Genomic DNA, 14863 nt, shown 5'->3' with positions numbered 1-14863 from the left:
GGACATGTGTCCTTTATCATGCAGTTGGGATAGTGGGCTTAGTGTGTTATATGAGATATGGGCCTCTAGTCGTTTGGACCTTTCCGTTCAAGTATTGTTCTTCTATATTTAGAACGGCTGCCTAGTAGGCGTGGGGGGTGATACGTGTTGCTCTGTGATTTCTCCTGGGTGGATTACCAATTTTGGTCACATTATTTACCCCTCAAGAAGGGTGTTCTACATCATTAGGGCATTCTTCTTGATGTAGCTATGTACCACGTGTCATCATCTGATGATTCTCATCTTTTCTTTATAAACCAACGTAGGGGTTCATTTTCATCTTTCATTTTCCTTTTGATAACTTCCGATTTATGAGAGCAAGAGAGAGAGAGAGAGAAAAGAGTAAGTTCTTACCCAAGATTGAAGTGTTCTTCCTTGGTCTTGCTATTTCTTTGCATTATTTTCAACAGAAGCTTTGCCCCTTTTGATCATTTTAGGTACACCTCCTTAGATATTTTTTTTGTTTTTTACATACGTTATTCTTTATGCATTTTTATTATCCAACATTTGGGGAGACGTATTACAATCACTGTGCTCCTCAACTATTGTATTGGACGATGTCGTTGCTACTTTTCTTCCCCTTTCTTATGTCGAAGGTCCTGTTCCTTATTCAGGAGGTCATGACACGTATTAGGCAAACGGCTAATGTGGGTGCATGGATAGCACCCAGGGAGAGTCGTGTTCGTTTTTAAAACCCTCCTTATGTGGCAAGGAGGGGAGCTAACCCGTCACGACATTCTGAGGGAGGAGGTGCCAGGACGGCCCATCCTCTAAGGAGACATAAGAGTGTGACCCGTCGTCCTCCAGTCCCAAGAGAGGACTTTGAGGACAATTCTTTAAGTTCCTCAGACAGTGATGTAACAAGGCAGCCACCCCCCATGATTTCCGGGAAAGAGGACTGGGATCAGTTCTCGTATGGTATTTTCCCACATAGGAAATAACTCTGATATTTAGCTGAGCAGGGACGTGACTTTTCACGATTTCTCTTTTTGAATCATGGCTTTAGTTTCAAATGTCCCGGCACCCATAGTACTGTAGACCGCCTGTCTTCGGGTGGGGTTGTTGTTTATATGGCCGCTTTCAGACTAGGAGTTAGGTTTCCCTTACACCCATTCGTACTTGATGTTTTGGAGGGGTATGATATTGGCCTGACCCTGCTAACTCCTAACTCCTGGGCCAACATCTTTGGATTTATAGAAGTGTGCGTTAAGTGACGTCGTCCCTTCTTTCTCGTCATTTGCAAGATTAGTGGAGATTGCGCCTTCATCTCGTTCACCACTGGGTTGGTTCACGCTTTACAGCCGGAAGGGCTTCAAGACAGTAGTAGGGAAGTCGTCTAGCTGGGTATGGCGGAGGACTAAATGGTCCATTATTCAGATGGAGGACATCGCACTTTGCAGACGTCTCAATCGATGAAACTTTAGGCCACACTTTATTTGAAACAACGAGAATATTCCTCGGCTTCCGTTGAGGGAATGGAGACCGGTAGAACCTTTTTTTCAGGCAGAGATTTACATGATGTCTTCCACCCGTCATGCCTGGGTGTCTAATAGTTGGCTTCCTCACGTAGCCCAATTTACCAATAGAGTATTTCTTGCGGTCGTCGGCCTGTGTCCATATATATCTAGAGGTAATTTAGTCTTGGATTTTCCCATTTTAATGTTGCAAGTTTTCGTTCTTTCTCTTCTCACTGTTCGCCTTGGGTTATGCAGAGCTGGCCATGAGTCGTTTGTCTGCAGAAGACAAGGGAAAAGTGAAGATGCCTGAGTGGCTAACTCAGGTATATGTTGATGAGGTCCTCAAGGCTATATAGGCCAAGAAGAAGGAGTCCTCAAAAAGGCCTGACGATGCTGTCCCCAGTGATCTTCCCAAGGTATGCCAGATTTTTTGGGTGCAAGTAATTTCATTTTATGAACTTGGAGATGTACTGAATTTTTGTTTCTTTATTTGTAGGGGTCTGCAACGTATGCTTCTGTGAAGCGGACGGGTTCTACCTTGGAGCCGCCTCACCCTAAGCGGCCTTATTTCAAGAAGAAAGGAGGTTCTGCTAATGTCGGGATACCCGAGCCCCCAACGATGGCTCCAACGGTGGTCGTGGACTTGGGGAATTCTCCGCCCGACAAAGGGGATTCTTCTACTGCCAAAGCGGCATGTGATACTACTCCCGCCGGGGTGGAGGGAGAGGTGTCCAAGGCGAGTAGCCTGGATGCTAAGGAAACGTTGGATGAAGAGGCAGTGGAGACTAAGTTGGCCGTTGATGCTGCCATCGAGGAGACGGGTGGTCCCCTTCCTACAAAAGGAGGTCCTCACCCTGATGCGGAGATGACGTTACCCAGGTCTCCATCTACTTCTCAGGCGGCGACCCCAGGTAAAAATTCTTGAGCAAGACGTCTTGTATATGGCTATCAATTGTGTGCTTATATCTAGATTTTCATATTTGGTACAGGGAGATTCGATCCTTAGCGGATGAGGAAGGCCGAGATTGCAGAAATTCCGCCTTCTGGCGGTTTTAGCTCGAAGGAGAAGAAAAAAATTATCTCCTTTGTTTATGCCTCAATCCCCAAGGAGTATATGGAGTCTCTCCCTGAGATTGAAGACGACTTCTTTGGGGTCATGCAGTCCCTTGTGCTGGACATGAGTTCTCTAGTATTCTGTTTGGTTTTTTGCCGTTTTGTTCCTTATTCTAACAGATTTACCTTATGCAGTTGTTTATCAGGTTAGCGGAGGTTCGGCGGTATCGTGTCAACATACACCATTAACTGCTTGATCATAAGGATCAAATAGAGAACCATGACAAATATGCTGAGAAAAAGGCGGAGGAAATCCGCACTGATAGTGACGTGGTCATCAAATCGCAGACCTCCGCTCTTCGGCTGGTTGAGGCGAATACTAAGGAATACGAGGAAAATCTCAAGGAGCATGAGCAGAAGTTGGTTGTTCTCAAGTCAGGGTATGCTGTCGTCTCTGAGCGCGTGGTCAATTTTGCCAAGAAGGTGGATGCCCTTGAAAAGAAGCTGCAAGCTACTCAGGACGAGGTGAGCACTATTCGACGAGAAGTGGCTAGCTCTTTCAAGCTTGGAGAGGAGGCCACGATGGAAGGTGTCTGGCGAGATTGGGACCAGGAGATGGAAGGTAAGGACTTCCAATGGTTCCAGGCTCGAATCTCTCATCAGATGGTTGTCGTGGCAGCCCAACGCCTTGGGCTAGAGCCTCCTAAGTTCCAAACTGATGGGGATGAGGAGGAAGAAGAGGTGAATTCTCCTGCCGAGCAGGACGTCCAGGATGGAAGCTCGACCGCTCCCCATCTGTAATTTTTGTTTCGTTGGTTTTCTACGCCTTGGAGCGCATGTATTGACATTGGTGCCTCTTGAGCACCCTTGATTTGGGTTTTTTTTCTGCGTCGTGAGCGCATGTAAAAATATTAGTGCCTTCTGAGCACCTTTTAAATTTTTTTTACGGATTTTTCATGAGATACCCCCGAGGTTTAAGTTTATTCACCAAATACCCTCGTTGTTTCAGTAATTCACCAAATACCCCTAAGGTTTCTTTTTCTCGCATGAAATACCCTTACTGATCCTTAATAACTTACGGCGTTAAGTCTCCGTTATTGTGCTTTTACTATTTTACCCCTACTTCAACGTTTACACCCGACCTTTCTTCTTCCTTCTTCCTATGTTCTTCCCTAAAAAAAACCAACTTTCTCACTCACCCACTCTCTCCGTCCACTTATTCCTCAACCACCACCCTCTTTCTCCTTCCTCCGCCACTTCTCCTCTTCTTCTCTGCCGTCAAACATGGCGAATCTCGTCGACGACGCTGCCAAGTCCGTCACCATATGTCAATGGATTCCAATCCTAATCCGGAATCCGAAACTCTCAGCAAGAAGTAAGTTCAGATTGAGTTGGTCACCTTTTAATTTTAGGTTTATTGTACCTGCAATTTTGTAGATTTAGTTTTTTTCTTCTTCTTCTTCCTGGAATTATTGCGCTAAAAAAGGAAATGAAGAACAAGCGGAAAGAAGAAGAGCGTCGCCGTAAGGAGGAAGAGAAGGCTGCTAAGCAGGTATTTGTGAAATTGGAGCTAATTTTTTTGTTAATGTGTATACATTTTTCTTGAATTATTACCCAAAATTTTGTTTTTCGGAATATTTCTATTGATTTTTTGTAAATTATCACTTATATGGACTGTGGACATTTTCAGTTCATTTCTGTTATTGTAATTAAATTTGGCCAAATTATAATCCAAAAATTTATTGGGGTGAAGTTTCTTTATGGATTTTATGTAGTACTTCGCATATGCGTTGGGAATTAATTGCTTATTCAAACTTTTATTGGCCTTTTTTTGGTTTTAATGAATTGTTAGAAATTTAATTACACGAAAGAACAATTTTAATGGCGTAATTTTTTTTCTTGTAGGGTGCAATTGTAGGGGAATACAGTTAAACATACATAACATGTGCGGAACATCCCCAGAGCCAGGAAACATGTATAAAGCACAGTTTAAGCAAACTTACATTCGAAGCGTGTTTACCCGAGTATTGTATCAACGAACACGAACAAAGAACTCCACTTGTCGTTCCTCTATTTGGTTCACCGACACGTTCAGATTCGTCTTGGTTATTGTAGCTTAGACCACGCACAAGATTTTTGCTTTTCGGGATAAACACTTTTTGCAGAGAGAGAAACTGAAGAACGTAATTTGGGAATTAGGTTTAGGTTAGATTGGGAGCTGATTGTGTGTTGTGTAGAAAAATATAATAACCTAATTATATTAATGATGTAACCGGCCAAGAACAAAAGGCCTTGACCGGCCACATCCCCACGAAAGCAACAACCCGCCCCCAGCCACACTGCAGGCCGAAGCCCACAGCGCGCGCAGCCGAGCAGCATGGGTCGTGGGCCTTGCGTGCTCGCTACTGCGATGCTGTGCGGTGATGCACGTTGTGCCACGCCCCGGGCTGGCTTGCTTGTTTCGTTGCGAGCTCGCTGGCTCGTTGGGCCTTGCGCGCTTGGCTCGACGGGCCGGCAGCTCCGATGCGGCTCGTATTCGCGACTATCGCCTTACGGCTATTATTTATCGTATCGTATATGACGAATCACCATCGTACGATACGATTATTCATTTCGCCCAGCTTACGAATATAAGCGATACGATATACGATTCTGACGCAAGGTCGTGTCGTATAATACGTTTTCCAAACTAATTCCCGAAAAGCTATTAAATGAACTTCCGATTCATTTAATTCGGTGATCTGTTACATGCCATTGGTGTGACCTTATAGGTTCAGTCAAGAGTAAGTTGTGAGCCTAATATAGATAAGAACTCACTGATCGAAAGCATTGCTCCAGCTAGCTGTCCCAATCACTTGATCATACTAAATTAATTGTTCGCAATTAATCTGAACCTTAGTATTAGAATTAATGCACCTTGGGTGAAGGACATATTTCCTTCAGTTTCCTACTTGTCATTCAGACAAGTATGCATTCACATTCCTTTGTCGCTTAGTGTTACTTGCTGAACATAAGGTAAGATCCAAGCCATCCTTATTAGGTCCAGAAGTGTTTCTCGGATTACAGAGCTCAACTGTTAAACTTTTACAGAAGGTTAAGCCTTAACCATTATGAGCACGGCCATGCATTTTCACAGTATCTAACTCTCCGAGAGGCCTTGTTACACAATAACACCATATCCTATCAAAGATAGAAGGAAAATCCATTCTTGCAATCTATGAACACTCACTTTGATTCATAGTACGCCCAATAACTTCTTTTATAGCCTCCTTTTACGGTGCGACATTTAGCTAGTATCAAAGCGAACTAATTCTCAAACGAGCAGACATAATCACTCATGTTCTGAGGAATGGTTCTAATCACCATTAATGAGAACTACTTATGACATGACTTTAATCTATTAAAGTGTTCTCATGGTCAATCCGATACAAGATCCAATAAGTATCTATGCAAAAGATTCTGACATCCAGTCAATCTAGTTCAAGAAACAGAACTAAAAATCTACTTGCAATCTAATCTTCATTAGTCATTGGTCGTCCACATTTCAATGACCTGGATTTGGGATCCTTTGTGACTTCAATATTCAAGTTCACTTATGGGTGTTTCTTTGTCGAAGAATCCATCTTGACATCCCATTTGAAAGTTTTGAATCACATGGACTTATCATTTAATACTAAACCAAAATAAAATGAATATGAAATAATAAATTTCATAAATATGAAATGGTTAAACCAATTGTTTTAAATACAGATCTAACAGATGTTCTAAAAAAAACTTTGAAAATCAAATTCATCCTCCAATATGCTTGATTCCCATGGTTGCTACATGTGCGTTGTGCTTCGCTTATGGCAACGGTTTAGTCAATGGACCCGTGACGTTGTCGTCAGTTCCAACCTTGCAAATCTCGATTTCTTTCCTTTCAACAATTTCTCGAAGTATATGAAATCGCCGCAGTACGTGCTTGGACTTTTGGTGGCTCCTAGGCTCCATTTCCTCGGCAATGGCTCCGCTATTGTAACAATACAAAGCTACTAGTCTTTTAATGGAGGGGAAAACCCCAAGTTCTTCGATGAACTTTCGAATCCAAACAGCTTCCTTTGCTGCTTCTGAAGCAGCAATGTACTCGGCTTCAGTTGTAGAATCCACAACATTGCTTTGCTTAGCACTTTTCCATCTTACTCCTCCGCCAATAAAGGCAGAACACAAACCCATACTGTGATCCAAAATCATCTCTGTTGGTTTGAAAGCTTGCGTCCGTATAGCCCTTAACAATCAACTCATCTACCACCATAAACTAGAAACTAATCCTTAGTCCTTTTCAGGTACTTTAGGATATTCTTGGCAGCAGTCCAATGTGCATCACCTGGTTCTGACTGGTACCTTCTCGTTGCACTGAGTGCGAATGAAACATCCAGCCTTGTACAAATCATAGCATACATGATGGATCCAATAGCCGAAGTGTATGGAATTCCACTAATCTTTCTACGCTCATCAGATGTCTTGGGACACTGAGTCTTGCTTAGATATGTGCCATGTGACATGGGTAGATGGCCTCTCTTGGCTTCCATCTTATTGAACCTAGCTAGCACTTTGTCAATGTAAGTGCTCTGGCTTAGTCCAATCATCCTTTTAGATCTATCTCTATAGATCTTGATGCCCAATATGTAATGTGCCTCTCCTAAGTCCTTCATTGAGAAACACTTTCCAAGCCAAGTCTTTACAGACTCCAACATATGAATGTCGTTTCTAATAAGTAGTATGTCATCTACATACAAGACTAGGAATGCGATCTTGCTCCCACTGACCTTCTTGTATACACAAGATTCGTCCTGATTCTTGATGAAGCCAAACTTATTGACTGCTTCATCAAATCGTTTATTCCAACTCCTTGATGCCTTCATTAATCCATAAATGGATTTCTTAAGCTTGCATACCTTTCCTTGATTCTTTTGATCGACAAAACCCTCCGGCTGCGTCATAAACACAGTCTGTTCAAGAACACTATTCAAGGAGGAAATTTTGACATCCATTTGCCATATTTCATAGTCATGAAACGCGGAAATCGCAAGGATTATCCGAATAGACTTAAGCATCGCGACTGGAGAAAAGTTTTCATCGTAGTCAACGCTGTGAACTTGCCTTTAACCTTTTGCTACCAATCTAGCCTTGTATATTTATACAATTCCATCTTTTTCTTTCTTCAATTTGAAGACCCATTTGCATCCGATAGGTGTGAACCCATCCGGCAAATCTACCAAATCCCAGACTTGATTTTCAGACATGGAGTCTATCTCGGATTTCATGGCCTCTAACCATTTAGTGGAGCTTGGGCTCGTCATAGCTTGCTTGTCAGTCATAGGTTCATCACTATCTAATATGAGAACCTCTTATTTTTCAGTCAAGAGGACGCCTGTCTATCTGTCCGGCTAAACCTTAGTTCTATTTGACTTACGAGAGGAAACAATGTTTTGGGGAACTACTCCCACTGGCTCTTCTAAAGACCTTGGAGGTTCTTCGTCCTAAACTGCTTCTAAAGAGTTCTTGGTTCGTTGTTTATCTCGAATCTCTTCGAGGTCTATTATTCTCCCACTTGTCAATTTGGAAATATGATTTCTTTCCAAAAAGACACCGTCACGAGCAACGAATACCTTGTTGTCTGACTTGTTGTAGAAGTAATACCCCTTTGTTTCTTTTGGTTACCCAACGAAGAAACATTTGTCAGATTTTGGTTCAAGCTTGTCCGAAATTAATCGGTTGACATATGTTTCGCAACCCCAAATCTTTAGAAAATACAACTTTGGAAGTTTCCCAGTCTATAATTCGTATGGAGTCTTTTCAACAGCTTTTGACAGAGCACGATTCAGTGTGACTGCTGTTGTTTGCAACGCATGTCCCCAAAATTGTAAAGGAAGTTCGGCTTGACCCATCATTGACCTGACCATATCAAGTAAGGTCCTATTTCTCCGTTCCGACACTCTATTCCATTGAGGTGTCCCCGGAGCAGTCACATCAGAAAGAATACTGCATTCTTTTAGACCTTTGATTTTCTTGCCATGTTGATTCTCTACTTCATTTTGAAATTCTCGGAATTTCTCAAACGATTCAGACTTGTGTTTCATTAAGTAAATATAGCCATATCTACTGAAACCGTCCGTAAACGTTATGAAATAGCTGAACTCACCTCTAGCTTTCGCACTCATAGGCCCACATACGTCCGTATGTATTAGCCCTAGTAGTTTGCTTGCTCTTTCTCCCACTTTTGAGAAAGGTTGCTTTGTCAATTTGCCAAGTAAACAAGATTCTCATTGATCAATCTTCTCTAAGTCGAATGATTCTAGAATTCCCTTCCGTTGAAGTAATTCCATGCGCTTTGTGTTTATATGGCCTAATCGACAATGCCACAGAAATGTGAGATCGGAATCACTAGTTTTAGCCTTTTTAGTATTTATATTATAATTGTGTTTGCTTGTATCTAGCACATATAGACCATTTTCTTATTGTGCTGAACCATAAAACATTCCATTTAAAGCAAAAGAACAACTATTGTCTTTAAATTGAAAACTAAAACCTTTAGAATCCAAACTTGAAACGGAAATAATAATTCTTGTGATACTAGAAACATAGTAACAGTTTTCTAGTTCAAAAACAAATCCACTAGGAAAAGAAATAAAATAAGATCCTACGGCTAATGCAGCAATCCGTGCTCCATTTCCCACACACAGATCCATCTCGCCTTTATCAAGCCTTCTACTTCTCCTTAGCCCCTTCAAATTGGAACATAAGTGTGAGCCACAACCAGTATCTAATACCCAAGAAGTAGAATTAGCAAGATTACAATGTATAACATACATACATGAAGGAGAAGCAACGTTTCCGTCCTTCTTCTCTTCCTTTAGTTTAGGGCAATCTCGCTTGTAATGACCAATTTCATTACAATTGAAGCATTGCGATGTGGATGGAGAACGATCCTTCTTCATTTTCCTCTTGGAGGTCTCCACTTGCCCTCCTGGAGTAGATAGAGATGCACCCTTGCTTTGGATCTTCCCCGAAAAAAAATTCTTGATTTTCTTACTCTTTACTTTTAGCGACGCGTGCTTATCACTTAAAAAGTCCAATTCATATTGATGAAGCAAATAAATTAGCTCACTAACAGTGTTTTCCCTTTTCTTGGAGAAATAGAGTAGTTTGAATTTCTTATAACCAGGGTGAAGAGAATTCAAAAGTATTCCTGCAGCTGTAGAATCTGGGAATGGATCACAAAGTAACTCAAGGCCGTTGAGAAGCCCAACCATTTTCTTTTTATGAGTTCTAATTGGTGTTCCTTTTGTCATTTAAAGATCAATGACCCTTTCCCTTGCCTTTTGTCTTTCGACGTCAAAGCAACAAACCAGTGCAGCGTTAAACTTTAGATCCCCAAATGAATGTACCAATTCAAAGACATTTTGGTCGACATGTTGACCACCATGTTGTAATCTACCACGACATATATCCCTAAGGTGCCTTAGGAGTTCCCATGGCTCATATGCAATGAACTTTGCACTCCAATCCTTGGGGATTGAGCCAAGAATAAGATTCATCACTAGCGACATGTGGTTCGCCCACGCACAGTGCTTTTCTAGAGTCATATCCTTTGAGTAAAAGCTGGGGATGTGATGGTCAACTACATATTCAATGTTGTTCCACCTGAGGACTTGCCGAAGCTTCCTCTCCCAATAAAGAAAGTTTGAAAGGTTCAATTTTACATCCAGAATTTCGGTTACTTTGAGTGTTGTTTTGATTGCGGCCATTTGATTACTACATTTGAAAAGAATTCGCAATAAATAACCATTCATAAATTAATAACTTTAAAATAAATGCTAGCATGCAATAATTAAAGCTATTAAACATTTCATTCATGCAAAAGCAAAAACATGGTCCAAAATGAATGAAACGATTCCAAGACCCTAAAAGTCCTAAATCCTTAAGCAGTTTTGGCATGTCTCAAGTATTTTAAGATTCTAGGTAAGCCAAACCTATTGCTAGTAATCTCCAAATTACTCTTGGTTAATAAATTAATACCATAATTTATCCCATTGCCACAACATAATGCTATTGTTGTTTGAGTTGAAACCACAATCAACGTGCTCCTTTGGGACGCCTTACCATCTAAGTCAACTAATATAGTACCTCGCTTTGGCGTAAACCTACTACGTTAGATCCTTAGATTTTTGTAAGTGCTTGATTTGGAAGGCAACTTTTGAACTCAATACTTCTTTGGACCTAGTTGTTTCTATGTTGGTTCGATTATTTAGTGAACTAAATCTAATCTAGTCATACAAACAACTAAATCTAATCGAGTCATACAAACAAGTAAATCTAATCGAGTCATACAAACAACATATTCATGCATAATATACATTCATTCAAGCATAATATATATAAAGTTCATAAATAAATTGGTGAACTAGTATGGCCCAAAACTCTTATCTTGAAGCATCCAATCTTCTTCACCATCTTGTTAGCTTGGCATCATCTTGAATCTTCATTCAATGCTAACTTAAAGTTCTAAACTAGAAATATTGAAATAATAAAAATTACATCAAATTTTCAATGGTTCGCAGACCATATTTAAAACTTTACATTCAAAGATAGAACGGTTAGCAGACGTATTTAACTATCCTAGATTGGTCATACCAGTCACTTGGAGTACCTGCATTACATAAAATATACATTCTATGCATTCACCCATTCGTATGCTTAAACGAATGGCCCATATAATTATGCAAGTATTTACATGAATTAATTAAAATTCACGTTCTCATAAACGCATCCTAAAAGATTAATCAATTTCCAAATTATTAATCCTTAGAATTTATTCTAATTAATATTGAATTTAATTAAAATAATGCGACCTACGAAAATAATTATTTAATTTTTAATTTAATTTAGCGGCTCCCACTCAAACCAATAATTATTTTGGATAATTCATTATTTAAATATTAAATTAAACTCACGGCCCGACCCAAGTTAAATAAAATAATTATTAATTATCCCGTTCGCCAATTTTAATGCAAACATAAATGTCAAGTCCAACCAAACAAAAAAATGTTTGAGTGCATGCGGGCTAGGCTTGTTCCTAGCACAGCAATTCACATTGTGTGGCCTACGAGGCACACGAGCAACTGCCCATGCCCCCGCAGCCAACGCCCCACGTACCGCAGCTCTCGCTACCCATGGTGCCCGTTGTGCTCGACGTTGCGCAAGGCATGGAAGCCTTGCTTGCTCGCAGCTCGCAAGCCAAGGCGTGCCTGCCTCGCTTGCCCCTTTCCTCGCACAGCGAGCGCGCGGCACGCAGCACGCTTGCTGCTGCCAGCGTCGCTGCGGCTCGGCACAGGCGTGGCAGCCCCCATGGCTCGACGAGCCACACGTCCATCCCACCTCGAGTTCGTGCCTTTGGTTCGTGCTTACAGACCAACTAATTAAAAAATTTAATTTCACGAACATTTGCATTAAGTTATTTTTCACAAAATTTACGATTTTTATTTTCGAAAAATAACGATTTTACGATTTAATTAATATAACAAAAATCCAATTTCGTTAAAATTATTAAATCTAGGCTAACTTAATTAAACTTTTAAGAATGAACAATTTCAACTGAAAATTTGAACTTTTAAATAATCGAATCTAAAACTTTAAATCGTTCTAAACATTTAAATTTCAGATTTTTACGAATTTGGTTCAAGCGTCGATAAAAGAAACTATTAAAAATTTTAATCCAATAATTTTTAAAATCCGCCACAGAACATGAAATTATATTCCCTTTCCCAATTAACCAAATTACTAGATCCAAATTATTTAAAAAATCAATTAGCGATCTAAAATTTACGAATTTGGGGAAAGCAAAATTAAGGTTTATACTTGGTAAAAACGGATGAAATTTTACCATAATTAAAGAATATAACCAACAGCATTGTGTCAAAATTTCAATCAATTCCGAGTAGTTTTGGTCGACCAATTAATTGAAAATCTTTCCGAATTTATTAATTTTAACTCGAAAATTAACAAAAACGCCCAAAACCACATATTTCGAGGCTTGTTTTTGCAATTCCGTTCTCATGATTTGATATTAGAAAATCGCTGTCAATCAGATTAGGGTCAGAAAAGTCGAAAATACGAAATTTTTTGAATTCAGAACCTATTACGCAATTCATCCAATAACTCATAATAACTCCGAAAATTCAATAAAATTTCCAAAACATTCGACAACTAGCAAAAACAATAAATCATGCTAAAACTACTTTGAATACATAAGGCTCATGATACCACTGTAGGGGAATACAGTTAAACATACATAACATGTGCGACACATCCCCAAAGCCAGGAAACATGTATAAAGCATAGTTTAAGTAAACTTACATCGAAGCGTGTTTTCCCGAGTATTGTATCAACGAACACGAACAAAGAATTCCACTTGTCGTTCCTCTATTTGGTTCACCGACACGTTCAGATCCGTCTTGATTATTGTAGCTTAGACAACGCACAAGATTTTGCTTTTCGGGATGAATAGTTTTTGTAGAGAGAAAAACTGAAGAACGTAATTTGGGAATTTTAGGTTAGATTGGACACTGATTGTGTGTTGTGTGGAAAAATATAATAACCTAATTATATTAATGATGTAACCGACCTAGACCAAAAGGCCTTGACCGGCCACATCCCAACGCAAGCAACAACCTGCGCCCAACCACACTGCAGGCCGAAGCCCACAGCGCACGCAGCCGAGCAGCATGGGACGTGGGCCTTGCGTGCTCGCTTCTGCGATGCTGTGCGGTGATGTGCGCTGTGCCACGCCCCGGGCTGGATTGCTTGCTGCGTTGCGAGCTCGCTGGCTCGTTGGGCCTTGCGCGCTTGCGCGCTTGGCTCGACGGGCCGACAGCTCCGATGCGGCTCGTATTCATGACTAACGCCTTACAGCTATTATTTATCGTATCGTATACGGAGAATCACCGTCGTACGATACGATTATTCGTTTTTCCCAGCTTACAAATATTCGCGATACGATATACGATTCCGACGCAAGGTCGTGTCGTATAATACGATTTCCAAACTAATTCCCGAAAAGCTATTAAATGAATTTCCGATTCATTTAATCCGGTGATCTGCTACATGCCATTGGTGTGACCTTATAGGTTCAGTCAAGAGTAAGTTGTGAGCCTAATATAGATTAGAACTCACTGATCGGAAGCATTGCTCCAGCTAGTTGTTCCGATCACTTGATCTTACTTAATTAATTGTTCACAATTAATCTGAACCTTGGTATTAGACTTAATGCACCTTTGGTGAAGGACATATTTCCTTCAGCAATGCCAAGGACTCAAGGTCTCAAGTAGCTGATGATGAGGATATGGACCCAACTGTATGTTTGGCTTACTTTTACAAGCTCTAATGATTAGATCATGGTTGTTATTAGATGAATTTCCTAAAGATAGAGTTGTTTGTTTATTTATTGAATCTGTGGTTTTTTATTTCTGGAAGCAATACTTTGAGAATAGGGTGAAATCGCTGGATGCACAGAAGGCCGCTGGAATCAATCCCTACCCACATAAGTTCTCTGTTACACTGAGTGTAGCTAGATATATTGAGAAGTATGGTGGTTTGGGCAATGGGGACCATCTTGAGGATGAGCAAGTTTTAATTACTTGTTTTTGCAATTTTTGTTGGGTATTGAATTGGGTTTATTTGGGATTGTTGAATTTTATTTTCATGGTTGATTTTTATTGTTTAGTTTTTGGGAATTGAATGATTCTATAGTAACTGATGATGATCAGGATTTTAATTTGATGTCTCCATGTTCAAATATTTTGGGTTTGTTAAGTTTTTTTTGTAGTTGATTGGATTGAATAAGTTGTGATGAATGAACAATTTGCTCATCGAATGTGTTGTTGTATGTTTTCAAGTTAAATTGTGTGAAATATTTTATACCATAGGGGCATATGGTGAAAATATCAGAAACCACGGGGGTATCTAGTGAAATAAAGTTTTTGAAATACATGGGTATCTTGTGAAATAAAGTTTCTAATGGCCACTTAACGGCAGGGTTAATTCGCGAGAAAAAGAAACTTCAGGGGTATTTGGTGAATTACTGAAACAACGAGGGTATTTGGTGAATAAACTTAAACCTCAGGGGTATTTCTTGAAAAAACCATTTTTTTTAATCTTATTCTTGTGCATGTTTCCAAGGTGTGTCTGTCTATGATTTAATGAGTGACTGAAGTTGTTTTCTTTAAGGGGCCTTTTGGGGGGCTCTTTAAGACGCCTTGCCCCTTTTCGGGCGTTTG

The sequence above is a fragment of the Spinacia oleracea genome, chromosome 4, assembly GCF_020520425.1.
Source record: "Spinacia oleracea cultivar Varoflay chromosome 4, BTI_SOV_V1, whole genome shotgun sequence".
Taxonomy (NCBI): domain Eukaryota; kingdom Viridiplantae; phylum Streptophyta; class Magnoliopsida; order Caryophyllales; family Amaranthaceae; genus Spinacia; species Spinacia oleracea.
The sequence above is the reverse complement of the archived record's forward strand: the minus strand, read 5'-3'. Positions refer to the sequence as shown.